Source organism: Canis lupus, chromosome 35 (assembly GCF_011100685.1).
Source record: "Canis lupus familiaris isolate Mischka breed German Shepherd chromosome 35, alternate assembly UU_Cfam_GSD_1.0, whole genome shotgun sequence".
Classification (NCBI taxonomy): Eukaryota; Metazoa; Chordata; class Mammalia; order Carnivora; family Canidae; genus Canis; species Canis lupus.
Genome location: NC_049256.1, coordinates 7,797,957 through 7,814,615, shown reverse-complemented (window position 1 = coordinate 7,814,615; position 16,659 = coordinate 7,797,957). Strand labels below are relative to the sequence as shown.

Sequence of the window (16,659 nt, the reverse complement as noted above, 5' to 3'; positions counted from 1 at the left end):
ATGTATATATACATATGCATACAAAATATATATAATATGTGTACATACAAAGCATATATAATAGACACATACATATAAGTATATATAATATATATGCAACATACATATATATTTATATTTCGGTGCCTAGAGAAGAGAAACTTAACTTTTATACTTAATGGATCTCCCTTGTTTTTATATATTTTCTCCAAAGAACACCATTTACTTGACAAAATAATTCAACATAAGGGAAACGTTGAATCTGACAACCCACTTTCAACTTACTGATGGAAACTGGGGACAAGGTGCCAGTCTTGATTTGGAGTTTTCAGCTGCTTGTCAGTCTGTCATGGCCTTAAGACCTCTATCTTGAAAAAAGAATTGGCAAAAATTTCCCTGAATATCATTTTTTGAAAAAAGAAAAATCTCTCAATGAACCTCACAGAGCTTCCTTCTTTTCCCAATGTGCAGTAACACGTTACCTCAGAAGTGGATGCTCAGCCATAACAGCTGTTTCCTTAGTTGAATTAGAGATGTTGTATCTCCTCCTGGTTTCCAAAGAAAGGTGGAATCTAATGCATCAGGAGAGATCACTTAATCTAGGTGTTTTCCAAAAATTCCTCTCTTGAAAGACTCTCCAGAGACTCTCATATCCTGAGGGGAGAGAATCTAAAACTGTGGAGGTCTCCTTTTAGGTGAGGGGGCGAGTCATGTTATTCAGTTAATATTCCTATAATCTCTACAAAGCCAGAAGTTTTGTGTGTCCAAGCCCGTATTTGTCACAGTGTGCATCATTAGAATTTTCTGGAGTGCTTGTTAGAAGTATAGACAGGAGCTCCATCCCTAACCTGGTAGACCAGACTCTGGGGGCAGAGCCGGTGAGCTGCAGATTTAATATGTCCTGCACTTGAGTGTTATGTTCTTCAATCTTGAGAACCTCTGGTTTAAACAGGGTCACCCCAGGCAGGAAAATTCAACATATTTTCATCACCTGAAGCCTTGACAATTGGAAGGATTACCCAGGTTTGCTCCCGTTTTTACCTTTACAACTAAAGTATAAGGTGGGAGGTGAACAACACACATGATTGAGAGTCTGAATTACATGGGATTAGAGTGTTTTAGGGATAGTTTAATACGTATTTATTGAGGAATTTTTCTATAGCAAGCATTGTACTCAGCAGTGGAGAAATACAAATGAATACATTTCATTCATATGTGTATTATGAATACATATATGGTGTCTATCTTCAAGCAACTTTTAAATAATACAGAATGCAAATGATTCCTCCATAACATGGTAAATGCAGAGTTGGAGTCCTGAAAAGGACCTCGAGAAGAAAAAGAAGCAGTATTGTACTACTTTGCAACTTTCTGAGCAGGGTGCAGCTCACACACAGAGAGAAGCACATATATCCTATGTGTGCAACTCAATAAATTTTCACACATGCACACAATCCATTATAACCACCACCTGGATCAAGATACAGAACATTTTCAGCAATTGAGAAGGCTCCTTTGCTCTTCGTGCAGTAACTCTCCCTAAAATGTGACCATTATATGGTCTCATTCATTTGGGGAATATAAAAAAATAGTGAAAGGGAATAAAGGGGAACGGAGAAAAAATGAGTGGGAAATGTCAGAGAACGAGATAGAACACGAGAGACTCCTAACTCTGGGAAACGAACTAGGGGTAGTGGAAGGGGAGGTGGGTGGGTGTGGGGGTGACTGGGTGACGGGCACTGAGGGGGGCACTTGATGGGAAGAGCACTGGGTGTTATTCTATATGTTGGCAAATTGAACACCAATAAAAAATAAACTTATATAAATAAATAAATAAATAAATAAATAAATAAATAATTCCCTCAAACAGGCCAAAAAAAAAAAAGTGACCATTATTCTGACTTCTGTCATCATAGATTAATTTTGACTGGTTTCTCATATAAATTGAATTACACACGTGTCATACTTCTTTTATCTGGCTTCATCCGTTCAATATTTTGCTGTAACATTTCAGGCATTCTGTTCACTTTTCAGTACTTCTTTCTTTGTCAGTCTGTGGTACTCTACTGAATGGTTATATTATGATTGATTCATTTGACCACTAATGGTCATTCAGATAATTTCCAGTTTGAGGTAATAATGAATAAAGTGGCTATGAACAATCTTGCATGTGTTTTGGTGGCTCACATCTATTGGGTTTATACCTATCAGTGAAATTTTTGGATCACCGAGCTGCATATATTATTCATCTTTAGACAAAACTGCTAACAGTTCTCCAAAATGATTGTACCATTTTCCACACATCCTAGCGGCAGTGTAGAACGCTCTCTGTTGTCCTGCATTCTTGCAGACAAGAATGTTTTGGTGTTTTCAGTCTTTTAAATCTTGGTTATTTGTGTGCACGCACATGTGTGTGCATGTTCATAGAGGCGGTATTTGCTAGTATCTCAATTATGTTATTATGTGCATTTCTGTCATGAGTAATGTCATTGAGTAACTTTTCACATGCTTATTGGTCGTTTGGGTATCTTGTTTTGTGAAATGTTGTTGCAAGTCTTTTGTTCATATTTTAAAATCTGATTGCTCTGACTGCCTTGAAGGACTTTAAACATAGGTTATAAATCCTTTGTTGGGTCTATCTGTTGCAAGTATCCTCTCCCACTGATGTTTGCCTTTTCTCTCTTTAAAGCTCTTTATTTTAACAGAATCTAATTTATTGGCATGCAGTCCTAAACCTTTTTACACACAGTCCCAGCCTCATTGACTTCTTTTCAGTCCCATCCCTGGTATTGGGATCTGCTTTAGTTCTTTTTGTCTGGCTGCTTCCACCTGATAAAAGAGAGGAAGAATAGTTCTTCATTTTGGATCCCATAAATGTAATTTATTTATAAAGGTGAGCAATGTACAATATTTTAGTTTAGATTAGTTTAGTTTAGTTTAGATTTCCATTTCCATTAAGCTGTCATAGAGACCTGGGTGACAACTGTAAAAACACAAGTGAAACCCATCTCTTTCAACACCATACAGTCAGATGCACCCCAGTTGTAATCTACCCCTCATATAAATTGAATCTACCCCTCATATAATTGAATTTATTTCTCTTGGCAGAAACCTCCCCTCCCCACTACCACCACCAACCACCCTCTAGCACTGTTCCACAGCCCTTGAAATTGGAAAATACTTTCCCTTCTCTTGATTTCAGTGAACTATGAGTGACTCAGACTTTCAGTGACCAGCACTCTATTGAGAGGATCCCTAGCAGGCAGCCTACTTCATTCTTTGAGGTTCCAGAATCTGTCTTGCCAAGCAACTTGAAAAGGCTTTCCCTTTGACCAGACTGGGAGACTCTAAGTTCACTCCTCTGGGCCATTCTAAGGAAAATTATTGTATTATATTATATTATATTAATTATATTATATTATATTATATTATATATGTTTTACGAGAGCATGCATATGCAGGGATGGAGGGGCAGAAGGAGAGGGATATAGAGAATCTCAAGAAGGTTCCATGTTGAACCATGTTGAGTGTGGAACCTGACTAAGAGCTCAATCTCATGACCCTGAGATCATGACCTGGGCTTGAAATCAAGAGTCAGACGCCTAATCAACTGAGCCATCCAGGTGGAAAATATTTTAGAATAGAAAGATGGTTGTGGTGGTTTGAATACTTTCCTAAAGTGATTTCCTTCTGAATGCCTCCAACTTTACCCCCATTGCCACGTCAGATGGCTTCCCAGGCTAATGTCATTAATTCTCCAATGTGACTGCAGGTAACAATCAGCCTAGGCAGAAAAAAATGTGTCAAAAACACCAAAAAAACCCCCATGTTTTGACATCCTTATATTCTCATATTCCCAGAGCTGTACCTCTTGACTACGTGTTCTAGAAGGCATCTGTAAATTGGGACACTGACAATATCTATTCTAATTGAATATCTTTCTTTAGCATATTGTGAAGAAATAAGGCTCAGAGTCCTTTCCCTCTTTTCTCTCTCATTTGTAGGAGTGGAATTGTGACAAAGCATTTTTGTTTAAAAGATTAATTTTCTACTGCCAAAAGTGGAGTGTTTACCCAATGCACTCGGGTGCTGGCAGCCTCTGGGAGCCCTGTGCTAAGGGCTCATTGTTTTGCTCATTCTCTCGGCAATCAAACTGGTGTGTCAGATGTGACAAGAGCACCCAACACCAAGAAAAGGACAGTAATTGCTTTGCTGAAGAAAAAATAAAATGGACTTGCCTTCCCTATATAGCTTGTCCTCCTGGAAGCTACGAAAAAACTTCTAGTTTATTTTCCTGGATAATTGATGTGTTCTTCATTTGGCTTTTAGAAAAATACAGAAACCAATGTTTGAAAGATAAAATTATTTTGTTTTCCACTGTGTGAAGATGGGATTTTCCCATGGCACACTTCTTCATCCCAGGAGCTAATGGCATAAGTTAAGTCAAGGAAATACCTCATCCAAGCATCGCATACTATGGAGTGACAGGAGCCCAGGGTCTGGTGATTTTGTTGGCTGCTGGTGGCTCTGACGCTCCCTTAGGAGATGATGTGTAGTGTGTGGGCAGATTTGGACTTCACGGCTTTAAAAAATCCCCCTTAACGTGGAGGTTCCTGAAACCCAGGAGATTTTCCATCTGTCTCCTTTGCAGGATTCGTGTTGGGGAGAGGCACCATCATACAGACATTTTGGATTCCCAGAATCACATTTTGAAAACTCTGTTTAATAAAACATGGATTTAACTCTCCCAGTTAATTTGTGTCTCTTGTTCATTTTTAAGAGAAATAAAATCCCCAGGCTTCTACATTACTGAAATCAAAGTCATAAAGATGTTACTTTCTAAGTATCAAATTTTGTTAAGAGAGTCATTCTTCAAGAAGACTTCTTAAAGAAGAAAATTTTAAGAAGAATATTTTAATGAGTGGCAAATGGAAGTTCAATCCTGTCTGTGACCATGAACTTGGAGTGTACTCTGAAATTAACTATGGGGGGAAAAAAAGGAAAAAATGTTCAGATAGCCTCTTGGTTCTTTTCAGCCCTTTCATGGGACTCTGATTCCTTTCTAGGTGCAAGTCATTCATCTACCAGTGCTCAAAGGCGGGTCACCCTGGTGGTTTCAAGTAGAACCTCTCTTTTCAGAATATGGTCTCTTTATAATTTTTTCAAGCTGATCTGTCATTATTGGCTTTGTAAGAGAGCATATTTGGAAGGACTTAGTCTGGAGAATTCATTTCTTCGCTACTTCCCATAGAATCCTAAATTTATACACTCCTCTAACTCAATCAGGTCTTTGCTTTACCCACCTTTATAATTTGAAAATATATAGTTTAGTTTTTTTTTTCTTCAATGACTTCCAAAATCTTGCCAATTTTGGCCTGTCTCAGTTCAGTGATAAGACATATGCAGCTGGCACAGCTCGTTTAACCAGACAAATGAAGTGCTTTTCTTAGAATTGAGCAGACACTCTGATGCAAGTTCTAAAATCTGAAGATCCTGCCCACTCCATTCAAAACCCAAATGATCAGCCAAGCAAAAGGTTCCTCTTTAGCCAACAAAGAATCCAAATACTTTTCATCCAGTAAGTCGAAAGCACAGACTGAGGCAGCACTGTTTACATGGGTGAGCAATGACTTACTCCAAATCACCAAGTTAAGCCATGGCTTCCGCAATTTATAATTTTTTTTTATATCATTTCCCTAGTAATGAGATACTGTTCCTGCGAATGCTGTCAAGGGCCAGGCATTATAGGCATTCATTCTATCTTTTTGTGGACATGAAAGCAGTGATCTCATTCTGTATCATAAACCCTGTTATCTGCAGCCAGTGTGTCCTGTGTTTCTAGAGGCCCAAAGAGTGCACCGGCTGTACCCTTAGTAGTCCTGGAAAAAAAAAAAAAAGGCTAGTTTCAGATTCTATGCAAATGTAGGCAGTAAACTTTACTTCTTCCCAGATTCCCAAGTCTCTGCTCCATGAGAGCACAGAATTTCATAGCACAGTTTGACCATCTTCTCCTCTGATATGTTTTTTTCCAATCTTCCAAATTGAGCTCAGTGCCTCTTCCAACCCTCCAGTATGTGCATATTGTAATTGTCAGTTTATGCCCCTACCCCTCCCTGTAGACTGTGATCTTAGTGTCTTTAACACCTGTAGTAATGGGCAGCTCGGGTGGCTCAGCAGTTTAGCGCCGCCTTCAGCCCAGGGCCTGATCCTGGAGACCTGAGATCGAGTCCCATGTCGGGCTCCCTGCATGGAGCCTGCTTCTCCCCTTGCCTGTGTCTCTGCCTCTCTATCTCTTTCTCTTTCTGTGTCTCTCATGAATAAATAAATAAAATCTTAAAAAAAAAACCCACCGGTAGTAGTGCCTAGCTCTTAAAGGCCCTCCCAAGATTTTGTTGAATGAATGAATAGAAGTCTGTTGGATAGCCATGCCAGTGAAATGTGGCTCTCATCAGCCTTTTGCCTGATTGTATTAGGCCTTTCTTTCCTTGCAGTGGGACATTCAGGCTGCTTGTCCATGATGGCTGGCCCACATGTGTTCTCCACTGACATCCTGATATAATATCTTGAGCAGAGTCACCTGAGAGTCCACTTGGGAAACAGCCATATCTGGAGTCCTAGGGGCCAGCCAGTCTGTTCCCAGTCATTAGTGTATGACCTTGCACTATCAAATCATGGACAGAGTTGCATCTCCACCTGTCCTGGCTTTGGGGACCAAGCAGACCTCTGTTCTCTGGGTCATTAAAAGAGTGTGAGTAACCATATGACTATGGGACATAAACATTTTCAGTAGCCAGTCCTAGAAGTCAAAACATGGGAATGTTTGTGTCATACTCAGTAATAAACCTCAGAGGACCCATGGCCAAGGCAATCTGACTAACTCAATGGGTCCAGATTTTGAGCTCTGTGCCCTAACTTAGAGCCACAAAACCATCCTGGTTGCTAACAGATGCTATGTGGTAATAAACACAAGTAGAAGTCTTTTTATTTAAGAAATGGGAGTAGGAGGGTATATTGCAAAGGTTTGATATATATTAAAGTGTTCCTGATTTCCTGAACTGAAGGGCAGTTTGTCCTTTAAATCAACTAGGTTGTCATTTCAGCGCTTGTCCAGAAGGAAAAGCTATTTTGGGGGGCGGGGGGGCATCGATCTAGGTCAGTCTAATTTCTGTTGATTTGATCCTCAGCCTAATGATATTTTTTTCTTCTTCTGAGTTTCTATCCCCTATACCTGCAGAGGTAAAGCTTAATCCACAGCCTTACAAAGTGGAGTCAATGACATTAAGTGTTCAGGTTCCCAGTGGGATTCTTTTTTTTTTTTTTCTCCCCAGTGGGATTCCTAAGAAGCAAAGAAGGAGGTGACTTTAAACTGTTCCCTTTAGTAAAGAAAGGCATTTTCTGTTCAAAGTACTTATTTAATTTACCTGTACATGGATTTCTGCATTTGTTTATGTCATGTATTTACTTAGCTCAGATATCTATTTATTTTTCAAGAGACATCTGTGTAGTATGTACCGTCATCAAACCCGTAATTTAGATTTACTGTTTAATCTACTGTTTCAGAATTTAATACCAAATGCCAGAGCCTCTGAGAAAGCAACTAGTGTGTCCTGCTTAGATTTTAGGAGATCTTTGATCTTACCACCCTTTCCTTTCTCCCTCAGCCCTTCCATAAAAATCCTGCTTGCCTTGTCACTAACATTGGTTTGCATTTTTTATTTCCTTATTATCTTTTTTCCCATTAAAAAAGTAACTTATGTATATTGTAGAAGTTGTAAAATCCAAAACGGTGGGGGAAAAAGGAGAAAAGGGAAAATTATCCAGTTTTTCTAAAAGAGCTGCTATGAACATTTTGATGTAACTCTTCTCTTTTCTGCTGCTTAAAAACTTAGTCTTATTATACATATTATATTAACATATTATACAGACCCCTCTATATCTCAGTTTAACTTAAGGTTATAACATAAGCATCTCTTCTCCTTCTTGTAAACTATTCATGTTACTTTAGTGGAGACATACTACTTCATTATATTGGTATAACATTGTTTACTTAAGTAATCTCCTTTTGTTTAAATTTATCTATTTTCCTTGCTATTATAAACAATGCTGTCATAAACATCTTGTGGATGGAGGCTTTATGTAGTTCAGATTTCTTTTTTAAGAAACAATTCCCTGAAACATAATTACTGAGTCAAACACGTATAGCTATTTTCAGACTATTAACATACTGCCAAATCACTTTCCAAAAAGGTTTTGTCAATGTAGACTTTTTTTTCTAGCAATGTATCAGAATGTCTAGTGTAGCCATGTAAGCTCTTTTTTTTAAAATTTAATTTTATTTTGGTAAGAACATAACATGAGGATATGTGATATGTAACATGAGGATATGTGATAACATGAGGATATGTGATATGTCCCTCTTGATGTATTTTTAAGGGTACAATACAGTACCGGTAACTACAGGCACAATGTCGTACAGCACCTATGTTGTGGTCATTTGTGATGGCAATCCTAGGACACCAATACACAGGGTAAATTCAAATAACACCCACTGGGGAGTGTACATTTATATGAAATTAGCATGTCATGGTCAAGCAGAGTTTGTATTATTTAAAGTCACTGAGATCTACTAGGAACCCTAAACAGAATCACGGGTAGTTTCAGAGTGATCTTCCTAGGTGACATGTGATATCAGGGAACTGATAGAGAGACCCAAGCCACCTGCTATGTTCCTGCCTATCCTTCCCACCCACCCCCACCCCATCCCCATGAGCTTCTTGATGGATCTCTGCTCTAATTGGCCATTGGTAACAGGGTCTCATTTCCATGTCCACTCCACTGCTAGACTGTAATGATGATTGATTCACATAGCAAATGGCCTAAAGTGGCCCTCACAGCCTTATTATTGCAGATACAATTACCACTAGGCTGAGCTTGCTGCTACAGTGTCTGATAATGGACTCTAATTTGCCAGTGGGGTTTGTGATTCTTTGTTCCCAGACAGAGATCCATTTCTAAACTGGAGAGTAATTCATAAATATTTTTTCTCTCTAGTCATGAGGGAAGGCCAGATCTAATTGCATGTTGAAAGATAGTTCTATCTAGAGGCCACTGAGGGAGAATGTGGGCTTAGGCCTGGGGCAGGGGTCACTGATCCAGGCTGCTCATTTTACAGAAAAACCTACTGAGGCCCAGAGAGGTGATGTGACTTATTCAAAGTCACACAGCTGGCACTTTATGTTCTCTAACACTGCCTCCCTTGCTCTCTGAGTTGGGGAATAGCCAAGAAAAGGGTGGTTCTAGCAGCATTTTTAGATTTGCCCAGCTTGACTTCTGCTTATTTGAAATAATGGTAGGAATTTTAAAAAATAATATATTTTTGTTTCTATTGTACTATAATGTTGGAAACTCATTGATGAGAATTAAGAAATATAGGAAAATCAAAGAAAAAAGAAAAATTCACTATCATTTTTTCACAAGTTAGGATGTCTTATTCATTTACAATTTTTATCTGTATATGTATAAATTTTTTATTTTGGACAAATTTGAGATCATATTGTATATCTAGTCCCCCCCGCCCCAATCAATAGAGGGCTCTTACTGCATCTTAAAAAATCACAAGTAGGTCTTAAGACTCATCTGGCATCTTGTTCTTTCTGTAGCTGGACAGCTCTTAGATCTTATTCATCAGTCTGCTGAACTGTTCCTTTTTCAGAGGCATAGATGCCATCCAAAAATTTTCTCTTAGCCTTGTTTGTAACTGTTGTGGCTTCCTGAATCAAGACAAGTTTAATGTTATTTTCTTCAAGAATTAACTTACTTTTTCTGGACTTGAGACACTGGACAAGTGATGCCTAGCCTCATCTGAACCCTGTAGATGTATTTTTTGCCTGGGAAATTTCAGATTTCAACAAGAAACACTTTATCCTGAACAATGACCTTGATGGGGAAGTGAGCATGTGCAAACCTCATTCAGTAACAGAAGCCTATATAAAGTTCCACCTTCGTTCTGTTTTTTTTCTGCATATTGCAGGTTGGGTGCTTTTTCATGTGATGAAATATCATGTTATATCTTCAAAAACAGAATTACATAGTATTAAGCAATGAATATTTAGAAGCTATTTAAATATTTTTGCTGTTAGACATTTTTCAGTTTGTGCAATTATAAATAATTGTCGTATTTTAACTTGTGCATATGTATTTAAGATTACTTCTGATCATTTCTTTATAATTAACACTTAGAATTTGATTAAAAGAATATGAGTATTTTTTAAAATCTTAAACTATGCTTATTACTAAATTACATGGCTTCTGATTAGGGTAAAAATTGAAAGTTGGACTTACCATCAGAAAATCCAGGTTCTGGCAGCCCAGGTGGCTCAACAGTTTAGTGCCGCCTTCAGCCCAGGGCCTGATCCTGGAGACCTGGGATCGAGTCCCACGTCGGGTTCCCTGCACGGAGCCTGCTTTTCCCTCTGCCTCTCTCTCTCTGTGTCTCTCATGAATAAATAAAATCTTTAAAAAAGAAAAAAAAGAAAGAAAATCCAGGTTCAAATACCAAGTTTGCCACTTTGTTAGCTGTACGATCACAGGCAAATTCTCCTGTTTCTTAACCTAATGTGTAAAATAACAACAATAGTTAGCTAATTAGGTTATTATGAGAATTAAATAAAATAAATATTAAAATGGTTAGCACAGTGGCTAAAAACTTAGCAGATCCTCAACAAATATTCATTGTTGTTTTTTTGAACTTTCATCACCAGTAATAAGCTAAGAACCAGAATCTTCTAGGGAAAGATAAAAAATTTTAATTTTCCAAATAAGTAGTTATTGATGAAGGGTTCAAGCATATAGATACATTCAGTGCAAAGCCCCTAAGAAAGCTGTTCTCAAGTGCTAATGCAATGAAGATGGAAGGATTGGGCTCAAATGACAGAGTCAGATCCAGCACTTTGAAGATGTCAATCTCTTCCTGTAGAGGATAATTTGGCAGGTTACATTGCTGTCAAAAAAGAAGGATTCACTAAACTTAACAGCCAGCTGCACACAAGTTTAGCTGCAGTCTCCGCCTGAGAGAGGAAGATGAGAGAATGGTTATGTATGGGGGTTAAGGGAATAAAGCTCTGACTCTAGATCCTTCCCTAAATCCTTCGATTCCCAAAGGCTACAAAGGAGGTTGAGCTGAGGCAATGTGGGGAAGTGAGCTAAAATCAAACAAACACAAGCTTTGAATCACCAAACTTGGAGACAAATCCAAACTCTGACACTTGCTAGATATGCAACTTTGGACAAATCACTTCACAGTGACCTCTCTGCCTCTATTTCCTACTCTTTCAAGGGATGCTAATGCAGCCTACTTAGCTAGGTTTTTTCCAGGCCAAAAGAAAATGAATATAAGATGGAAAAACATGTAATATTGGACAATTTATTACCTGACCTTAGTCTTATTTTCTCCATTCATAAAATGGGAAAAATAATAATTGTACTTAAGCTGCAATATTGTCATGGGAATGATTGAAAAAAAATATATGTGAAAAGTCTGAGTAATCTCTGCAGTGCTATGGAAAAATCAAGATTTGGGGGAGGGGAGGAGAATCTTCACCTCCAAGCATGGGAAAATGAGGACAGCAACTTTTCAAGCTCTGTGGATCTGGGGCTGGGAGCTTACTCCTGTGCCTCAGCCAGTGGCCAAGCGTCTTCATTTTGTGTACCACTTGCTTAGGCATTGCCCTGCGGTCACTGTTTCCTCAGTGCCAAGATAATTCAGATGTTTTGTGTTACAAAAATCACTCACATCCAGATTTAGGCATATCCTACAGAGTCGGTTTGGGATAATCACTGTTTGTTTCCCAACCAGGGCTGAAATTCCTGTGGTCTGCTTCCAAGGTGAAGGCCTGATTATAGTAGTCAGTAACCACCTTGCAGAGAGGAGGAGGATGGGCAGTGCTTCAGTGTATAAGTTATGAACCTCAAGCACTAGACCAGCCTCCCTCTGGCATCTTGCTGGTCCTAGATCCATCTGGCAGGATTTGAAGTGTCAGGAAGAAGCAGTGTTTTTACGTCCAGGGTGCTACCCACCCAGCCACCTGCACAATACAATCCCTTCTGTCTGAAGCTTGTCCTGTGCAACCATCATCACGTACCTATAAGACTATGGCCAGGGCAAGGATGAGGGAGCAGGTAACGGGAATGGTACGAGCAGGTAATGGGAAGCCAAATGCCATTAATCACATGATTTTGAGCTGTTTAAGTTAAACATGAAAAACATAGGAAACTAGGACATTGGACATTAGGACTGACAGAAAGATTAGCCCTCTTTCTTACATTTGATTCCTGTGTAATGTTCCTGTCAAGCCCAAATGTATTCAACTCATTGTTATTTATAATAAAAATTAATAAAGCCTGCAGATATTTAGACTTTTCATCATGGGACCCACTATTAAAAAGAGAGCCCAATGGCAACAAAAGATGATCTTATCAAAGTTATTATTGATTGGGGAGGATACAAAGGGAGATATAAAATAATTGTATTTCACAAACTTTTCTTTGATGATCTGATCAGAGAAAGTTGTGAGTTGGTGAATTGCCCATCCTTGAGAGTCACTCAGCAAATCCTTCGTGGGAACCTGGCATGTAGTTATGATTGCTAGTGGTTGGAGCCCTCCTGGGAGTTGAGGTGCAGGAGATGGAGGGAATGGCTTTGAAAGGTGGCATGGAGGTATAATAAATGGAAGGATGTGGTCTCAAAGGGATGAGGGAAAAGGAGCCTTGGGTTATTCCTCAGTTGTAGCATACACGACTGATTAAGTAGTGGGGAGGTGATATTCCCAGGAGGAATAGATGCAGAAAGAAGAGCAGCTTCACAGGGGCCATAGAGGGGGGGTGGTAAGTACTCATCTGGTCTGAGTGTCTGAGTCCTTTCCCTATGAGGAAGGCATTGAGAGTAGTGGATGCACAGTGATGTACATTTTATCCAAAATTATAGAGCAGGAAACCAGTAGTTAGAGTTGTTGTATTCTTCAGTAGTGCCAGGGGTCAAATATGGGAGAGAAAGCCTCATTTATTACAGTGAAACTCAGAGAATTGGAACCAGAGTATGGGCTGTGTATCCATTAGCCACTTTGTATAACAAATCACCCCAAAACTTAGTGGGTTAAAATAATAACCCTTTCTTATTTCTTGTGAATCCATGGGGCAGCTGAACATCTCCACCAATTAGGACCAGACTTGGCTGATCCTGGCTGGACTCATTCCTGTGTCTATAGCTATGTGGGAAGTTTGGATGGGAGGTGGTTGGTCTGGGTAGCTTCAGCTGGAATAATTCAGTCCTGTTCCATGTTGTCTTTCATCTTGCAGAAGCTTATTCTCATAGTAGATGGGGGGTTTCAAGAGTGAGCAAAAGCATGCAAGTCCTCTTGAGATTTAGGCTTGCACACTGTCATTTCTGCTGCAAAGGCAGTCTCAAGACCAGTCCTGATTCAGGGAGTGAGGGACTAAACTTCATTTCTTGATGGGAGAAATTGCAAAGTCCCGCTGCAAAGAATATGAATACAAGGAGAGGTAGAGAATTGGGGGCATTTTCAGAAAAAATCAACTCCATATGAAGTCCTGAGACCAGGAAAGCTAAGGAGGGCAGAGGTAGAGCAAAAAGAATATTCATACTGATAGTGGCTTTCTATAAGGTCCAGTGCAGTTTTGTGAAGTCATTTAAAGAGTTTGAAACAAAGTGAACACTTGGTAAAAGAGGCGTAATGTGGAGGAAAAGTTGGCATGAACTTAGGGGAAAGGCCTGCTCATTTTGTTTTCCAAGCACTTCTGTTGTAGGGGGCACATTTCTTTAGTTGAAAGCTTTGGACCCTGTAAAAATGTGACTCACTCAAAGATAGGCAACACTGTAGTGTTGTGAATTTATGAAGGAGTTTTGAATCTTTTCTTGAGAGTCAGTTTGTCAGTAGAGAATAAGGAGGCAGTTGGCATTTGGAGGTAAAGCCTCACCCCTATCACTGTTCTGCAAGGAAGCTCACTCTCCTTATGTGAAGCCAATAGAAATGTCATTTGCTGTTTGGTGTCTGCACACTGAATAACTGAATGTGAATCAGCAATGTTGTGCAACTTTTAGAAAAACCAAGGAGTGTCCAAGGAAGGAATAAGGAATGAAGAATTTAGCAACCCGAGGCAGACTCCCATGGTTTCCAAATTAGCCAGAAATTACCAAAATGTTCTGTTGGCCCCTGGTCATTGCATAATGGTGTCATAGAGATTGTACAGAATCCAGGAAGTGAAGGTGGGAAGGTGGGAATAATGTAGGAGAAAAAAGGCTCATAGAAGAATCAAGGATTTGAGCAACTAAACTAAAAGAAGGAGGAACTGGAGAGAGACCAGTGTTATGATTTGTGATACTTTAAAAAGAAGTCATGGGTGATAAAATGGGCCCCATATCTTTTGAGGAAAACAGAAAGAAAGGAGAATAAATGTAACACACGATATTAAGGTTGGATTTAAAGGGAGAATGTACTGAGTGACTTTTCTTAAATACCACTGGATTAGCTTTTAGGAAGAAATAGGCTGACTACAGAATAAGAGCAGCATGTCAATATTAACGTTGCTTAGCACAAATGTTACTTATGGAGCTACTGTATAAATAACTGAACTTCTCTCCTCCTCCCCCCCCCCCCCGCCCATGGGAGGGTCTTCAAAATGAGATAGCTGCTCTGGAGTGAAGGGCCCAGAGTAGGATTCACTGGCCTCGAGTTTCTTTCCAAGTCTTCCAAATGGAGGGCCAACATATTTTGTTGCGTCCCTGAGGTTTTTAGACTATTATGCCTTTGCTAAACACTCTTAGCTTTTATCTTGAGGATTTCTTCCTCATTTTGAATGCCAGGCAACAAGCGATCTCAATTGGTATTCACTTGGTCTTTGTGAACTCTTCCTTCTTTTATAGGAGTAGGGGGATGGTGGGCATCTAGATGTGGCCTCCCCCTAAAAATGCACATGCATGGGGCACTTGGGTGGTTCAGTTGGTTAAGCATCTGTCTTCAGCTCAGGTCATGATCCCAGAGTTCTGGGATTGAGTCCCAAGTTGGGCTCCTCACACAGCGGAGAGTCAGCTTCTTTCTCTCCCTCTGCCATTCCCCACCCCTTGTGCTCTCTGTCTCTTCAATCAATCAATCATCAATTAATCTTTTTTAAAAACGCACATGCAGTTCTCTGGAGTTCTCCACTAGAATTGGTTCCAACAACGCTAACTCATCTGTGTGATTTTGCTACTCACATACCACTTTGCCAAGGTGGCCTTCATCAGCTGTATCAGGAGCAGTGTGACTTGGGGACATAGGCTTGAGGTAGATCTGAATAAGATGCCTTGAGTAACAAACCCTGGAAGCAAAATCTGCTGGAAGTAGGGAATGCAGTTTAATTTCCTTATTTATAAGACAAATTGGGGCCCATGTAGAGTTGGGGGGCACACAGACTAGCGAGAATATTAGAAAAGAGCAGTGGTGTGTGCAGTGGATGAAGAGCAACTATGATTGCAGCCGAAAGAGAGGGAATGTGAGTGTGGATGAGTAAGATCAGTAGAAGCAAACGAAATCAAGTGCCATCTATCACCCTCTGTGCTATGTGGGCAAAAAGTCTGAATATGAAGGAGGGTGTAAACAAACAACTTCATGTTGAAAGGTGAGAAGCCCAATGACCTGTAGGCGGGACCTCAATGACGAGATTGCTTGGGTGTCTGAAACAAGTGATTCACCAGGGAGTTACAGCTGTTTACAGCTGACCCGTGTGTTAAATATTCATCACTCAGGGCTCTCTTGGGTGTGCAGTGAGATTTGTTCCAGTCCCCGCCAAGCAAAGCAGGAGTTTTTCTGTTTTATTGGAGAAGTAAAAAATAAGGAAACACATTTTTTCCTTCTCCTAAATTTCCAGTGTGTCTTTTGAGATTATTTACAGAGCTTGAATTAGTCAAAGAAAACTTCTGTTTATTTGACATCATCTTTTTCAGAGTGTATGTGTGGGGAAAGGTGGTGGTAGGGACAAGTAATTTCTGTTGAATGGGCTAAATTTCCCAGAGCTGTATGGTTTCTCTTGACTCTAGATGCCTTCATGAAGCCCCTTCAGAGGTGGGTGAAACCATTTGATATCTGTTTTACTTATTAGGTTCACGGGTGATGTCATGTTTGTTAATGGATACGAGGTGCAATACTACTATAAGTTGACCAAAATAAACAGAACTGATGGTTGCCTTTTTGAGTTTATCTGAAACATATCCACACCCTTGTGGGGATAGGTGAAATAGAAGAGGACACGTAGCATGATGAACATGGAGCAATGCAAAGAATGGTTGAATATATTGTACTCCTAGAAGCTAATATAACACTGTATATTAACATCACTGGAATCTAAAAAAAATAACAAAATAAAATAAATAAAATAAAATGCACGACAAAAGTAATTCAAGTCAGGACGGTTGAAAATAGAATTGTAAGTGTTCTAAGTTACCATTTAGGGAGGTTGTAAAAATAATCATTTATGTGAGAATATATTAACAGTATTCTAATTCTAATCTAACCAAAAAGATTACATTCCACACATTAAATATTTGTCACCGATAAACACTTTCACTTGAGCTGGTTCGATAGATCCCTTACAATAATTAATCAGTGATGATAACATATAACAGGCATT

At 39.4% G+C, this 16,659-nt stretch overlaps 1 long non-coding RNA gene across 4 annotated transcripts in view; it reads right to left on the bottom strand.

Annotated features, from left to right (window-relative positions):
- Positions 1 to 16,659, bottom strand: part of LOC119867645 — a 37,007-nt gene that overhangs the window by 15,719 nt on the left and 4,629 nt on the right. For 2 of the 4 annotated variants that reach the window (XR_005384267.1, XR_005384268.1), the window contains exon 2: positions 10,321 to 10,491. This is a non-coding gene — a long non-coding RNA (uncharacterized LOC119867645). Of the gene's footprint in view, positions 1 to 1,845; positions 2,809 to 3,430; positions 5,859 to 10,320; positions 10,492 to 16,659 lie in introns of those variants that run through there. The other 2 variants (XR_005384265.1, XR_005384266.1) reach the window with 2 other exon arrangements.